The sequence below is a fragment of the Pteropus alecto genome, unplaced genomic scaffold (genome assembly GCF_000325575.1).
Source record: "Pteropus alecto unplaced genomic scaffold, ASM32557v1 scaffold95, whole genome shotgun sequence".
Taxonomy (NCBI): domain Eukaryota; kingdom Metazoa; phylum Chordata; class Mammalia; order Chiroptera; family Pteropodidae; genus Pteropus; species Pteropus alecto.
The window spans coordinates 1,076,015-1,081,747 of NW_006441071.1; the positions used below are offsets into that span (position 1 = coordinate 1,076,015).

At 38.7% G+C, this 5,733-nt stretch overlaps 1 pseudogene; it reads left to right on the forward strand.

Moving 5' to 3' along the window:
- The first annotated feature begins 542 nt into the window (after positions 1–542).
- On the forward strand, positions 543–1,246 carry LOC102881916 (annotated as a pseudogene).
- The last annotated feature ends 4,487 nt before the right edge of the window (positions 1,247–5,733 follow it).

The following is a 5,733-nucleotide window of genomic DNA, read 5'->3' on the forward strand; positions in this document are numbered from 1 at the left end:
AAAATATTTTCCCACGTATTTTCTTTTATTTCACACACTTATACCTCCACTGCTGCATAAAATCAATGAGAACAAGGATTGTTTGATGTTACAAGAACCCTGTGAAGTAGATACGGCAGGCATTCTATCTTTATTTTTCAGACAAGGAAACTGAGGCTCAGAGACACTGTGTCTTGCCCAATGTCACTTAGTTCTTAAAGAGCAAAGTTAATGCTGGAGCCTGAGATTTCTGGCAGCCAGCACTTGTCCATCAACACCTGATACATGGACACGTTCGGTGTCCAGTACACCCTGGTTCGGGTCCAACTGCACCATATCCAACAGACATGGGCCTTCAGAGCCTTTTAGTGCTAGAGCTCAGGCCACAGACAGCCACATATTGGCAGAGAAACAGAACTTTCCATAGACTTTGCTAATTTGCAGTAGCTGACAGTGTTCCTTGTTAATGTTTGTCAGCATGATTGTCACATCATTTCAGTACAGTGGCAGGGACTCAGCTCTGGAATTCTATATAGTTAAAGCATCTGGATTGCAGTCTTTCAATGGCTTTGAGAGAACTCAAAGAACCTGTTCTTGAGCCTAGTGGGCCTCTGGGCAAGATGTCCCTTCCCATCAGGATGTACTGCCAGGCATCCAGCCATGATGATGCCCTCAAAGACCCTATGCCATGACTCCTATCTGTCATGGGCAGCATCCCAGTGACTCCAGAGCACAGGTATCAGGACCTTACCAAAGCAGACCAAGGAGAGGCTCAATGCCCTCCCCTATGGTACTGACTGTGTGAATGAGATCCCCGTGGTGAAGCCTGGAGCTACCATGTCATCATAAATTCCCTAATCACAAAGCAGACCCAGAAGAGCACTAGTGTTTTAAGCAAAAAGCAAGGCCGAGAGATGCTGGCTGCACACCCTACAAGGGCCCTCCCACAGAGGAGATCAAGTACATAGCTTTGAGTGGCAAGAGCACACCACACACTAAAGCTACACGGTAGAGAGATAACAAAAGAAGAGAGGCAACCTGCATCAGCCCAGTCCACCCCAAGTAGCATCCCCACCCTTCCCCTAAGTTGGTACTCTTCTGGTTCTTCCACAGCCTTACCTGGCCCAATTCCAGCACCATGAATTCTAAAAATGAAGATAAGGAAGAAACTCATCAGATAAATGGAGATTCTTTGAACAAAGACCCCTCCGGAAATCTGATTTAGGTTTTTAACACCCAGAAGCCCACTCCAGTAGAACTGATTTAGAGCTGGGCCACCTGAATGGCTGGTGATACAACAATGTTCGGGCCCCACAAGATGGACATCTCAAGGACAGAATGAAGAAATAATTGCTGCAGACCCATAATCTCAAACTTGAATGCCTACTGAGTTCTAGAGTTCTTTCTATTCCAGGGATTCTGTATAGAGGCTGTCTTGTTCCCTTTTACCATAGCTCTGACATAGGGAAGGTATCCTTTTCTAAAAAAATGTGTTAGACTGAAGATAGAGCTAGAGACGTTACTAGCTCTTGAGAAACTTTAATGCAAAGCTTGTCCTTACTGTACAGAAGAAGCCATTTTGTATTGCTTTAATTTAAAGTCAGACTAAATAATTTTAGCAATGGTATGGCAGGGGAAGGGGGGAGAACCCTATTATCTATTTTTATATCATTTATCCTAAATAAGAACTTTAATCATTGCTTATTAGTTAAATAGTGTTTGTGTTGTTCCAAAACCCAGGTTTCTCGATTCCTTTACAACTGTCTATTCCCCTAAAGAGCATTGGCAAATCATGGAGTAGAGAGAAAAGTTTAGACATCTGTTTACACAACTTTGGCTCTTTTGACTCTATGTTGGTACTGCATGGCCTTGTCAGTTAGAGATGCCCAAGATCTAATTGAGATATGGGTATAATTAAAAATCAGACGTGGTCTACGGCCATGCCACCCTGAACAAGTCCGATCCCATCTGATCTTGGAAGCTAAGCAGGTTCAGGCCTGGTTAGTACTTGGATAAGAGATCACCTAGGTGCTATGGGGGTAAAAAATAAAATAAAAAATAAGGGATTGTAAGCTGACAAGGTCTTTGTAATCTGTGAGGTCAACCAAGGGTTGCCTTGCCTAAAAAAAAAAAAATCAGACATGGCAGGGGTTTCTTTGTTGAAACTGGACTGTCCCTGCCCTCTTAGTAGACCTAATGGATCACTTTTCCTGCAGCCAGTTCTACTGTAGTAGTTCTTGGGACTATGCTGTTAAGAGGGATGCTTCTCTTTCATGTGTCACACAGAGAATAGTCTTACATATTCTTCCTTGCACTTTAAAGTGAAATTGATTTAATCCTTATTTGGTCGAAACTTTGTAAGGGAGAAAATTCGGTGTACTGTTTGATATAGACCTTTTGGCACTCAACTTTTTAAAAGTAAATAAAATGGTAACTACAGTTAGATTATACTCTTGAGGCTCATGTAAAAATAGTGTCACCTTATTTTGGTTTCCTTGTTCAGCCCAGGGGCTGAAACTTTTTTTTTTCTAGAGAATGGAGGAAATTAAATTTTTTTCTATATAATGGCATTTCCCCCCAAAATGAGCCTCATACCTTTAACACATGCATGCCTTACTGAGGAAAGGAAATGGAGAGGCTGCCTTTTTGTTTCTCATCACTGTGCACATGTTTAGTCATTGTCTTAACACTGTCTCAAATGCCTATAGTTTTCAAATATCCTGTCTCATAAGTAACCAGCTTTTCCATAGAGAAACTATGGAGTCTAAAATTATCAGGACAATTAATTTATTTGTATCTTATGTTATGCTTTATATCTCTTACTTGTTCTGATAATAAAATCTTAACTACTTTCTCAAAAAAAAAAAAAAAAAGACTTCCATTCTTATCCAAGCTTGTTATTCACACTACCATATACCGGCAAAGAAAATTCACCATTGAAATTTCATATTATTCCAATGTAAAATTATCATCTTCATATTACAAATGAATAACTTTATATCTTTAAATCTGAGACATCATTAACTATGACACACCATTATTTTATGTACCACTAACCAGAAAACAATACAGCCAATTAAACTATGATATATCATTAATCATAGGACACATACTGGTTTCAGAGATAGCAGAATGTGAAAACATGTGACTTAGAATTGATGAAATAGGGTAACTTAAAATGCAGAGAAATAAAATAATTTTCTCAGAATTAGAAATTTATGTATGTTTAGGATGGTTAACTGAACTGCAAAAAGATATGGCAGCATCTTCTCTTTTCCTTGGAAAGATAAAGACTGTCAGGCCTCAGAGGCACAGCTGCAAGGTGATGAGGGGGCACGGGAGACTTCTCTTTTAATATCCTAAGTAACAGCCCATGTAAAAACAATTGCACTTATTGTGTAACTCATGGGCTCGACCAAAACCATAAATTTGCTCATTCATTCAACAAAGATGTGCTGAGTTCCCATTCTGTGCTGGGCACTATTCTGGGCATCTGGGGATAGTGTACTGAATAAACAAGCATGGTTCCTGCCCTTCTGAAACCTGCAGCCCTGGGAGACCAACCCTGGAATTACCATCCGGGTGCATGCTTCTGGGTACGTTACTTATCCTTCAGTTTGCTGATTTGTAAAATGTAATAAAACAGTTAATTTATGGGATTATTGTTTGTTACTAGTTCCAGATTTTGCTTCACACAGACATGGGCTAAAGAAGAGAACTTCCCCAACAAAGAGGCAACAGCTCTGCATCTTACAAAAGGAGGTGAGGAAGGTTTCCTGAATGAATGGACGTACTGTACAAAGTAAGCCTCAGTTGCATCGCTTCCTTCAGAGAAAGGGTTGGAACGTCCAGGGAAACATTTCAATATTCTTAGAACCAGAAATGGACATAATATGGACTTTCTAGAATTCCAAAATAAGAGAGAGTGAGGAAGTCCGGTAGAAAATTGTGTTTTATTAGCTAATGTATGCACAGTCCTGCTGTAGATGTAAAATCAATCATTTCCAATTCTTCTTTAAGGAACATATATGTCTGTTTGCCTAGGACTTCCCATGCATATGCCTGTTTCCCCAACATTAGTAAAATTTATATCAAATGGAAAAGGACTTAGAATAGCCAGGACAATTTTTATAAAAAAATAAGGCTGAAGATTTTTAAAAGGAGGATTAATAAATTTCCAGATTTATTATAAAGCTACGGTAATCAAGATACCGAGATATTGGTATAAGGATAAATATGTAAATCAATAATTAGAAATAAACCCTTCATTTATGGTCAATTGTTGACAAAAGAGTCAGGCAATTCAGTAGAAAAAGGATAGTCCATTTTATATATTGTGTTGGACATTGAATATCTGGGGAAAAAAATTAACCTTGCCCCTTACCTCACATGTTAAACAAAAATTAACTCAAATTGTTATATAGCGACCTAAATATAAGAACTAAAACTACAAAAATGCTAGAGAAAAAGTTAGGGAAAAAAACATTTGTGACACAGAGTTAAACAAGATTTATTAGAAAGAGCACAAAAAATCCAAGCCATGAGAAAAAAATTGGTTATTTGGACACTTCCCAAAAAGCTATATAAATGAGTTCTCATTATGGTCAAGCCTCTTCATAAGGAAGTGATACTTCCCGGTGATACTCATGAAAGGTCTCACTCTGCAGCCCTTTGCCTGCTCTTCAGCAATGAGTAAGCCTGATCAGAGACCGTAACTGGAGACCGACCATCTCAGCTCCACACTAAGCAGTGTCTTCTGACTTTGCTTTGGAATATAGATTTCCTGTGGTCACAAAGCCTCTCCGTTATGCAGAAACCTTGGTGGCCTTGGACAGATTTTGCAATAACCACAACCTCATAGGCCCCAGGAGATCTCAATCTATTTTTCACTTCTTCTTTTGCGGTGTTTAAATTTTCCAAACTGGTAATCAGAAATCATGTTCTGAACCACAACATGCTAATGAGACCCAAACTTGTTAGATAATCCTCATCTCCATGCCACTCCCCCTCTCTTCCACTAGAATATTAGCTTCCTGAGGGTGGAGATTTTGTCAGGTGTCTTCACTGATACATCCCTAAGACCTAGAAAAATGCCTGACATATAGTAGGTGCTTAAATATTTGTTGAATGTAAATAAATTTTACTGTAAGATCATCTTGAAAGAGCCAAGATATATGGTTATTCTAATTGTAAGAACTGAATTAATTTGTACCTTTCTCCAAATCTTCCCACACATCCATTATTTTAACAGCGTATGAATTTGTTAAGATGTTGATTTGACAGCTTTATAGGAGACAAAATGGCTTAAAAGAGATAGAAGTTAACTTTTTGTAATAATAATAGCAAGTCTTTATATGGCTCTATATCAATCCGTTTACATATGTTAACTGATAAATTTCTTACAACAACCCTATGAGGGAGAGATTGTTAATATCCCCAATTTATGAATGAGAAAACTGAGTCACAGAGAGTTTTAATAATTTGCCCAAAGTAACACAATTAATTGTCACATATTTAGATTTGGACTCTGGATCTGGCTCCAGAATCTATGCTTTTATCTACTATACCCATGTTTCTCAACTTTTAATTGGTGTAGAAATTGTTGGGATTTTTTTAATGCGATTGTAATTCAGCGGGCCTGAGGTGGAGCCCAAGATTCTGCATTTCTAATAAGTTCCCAGGTGCTGCTGCTGATGACCCAAGGACCACACTTTGATTAGCTAGGCACTGCACCAAACCACCTGCCTGGTAAAC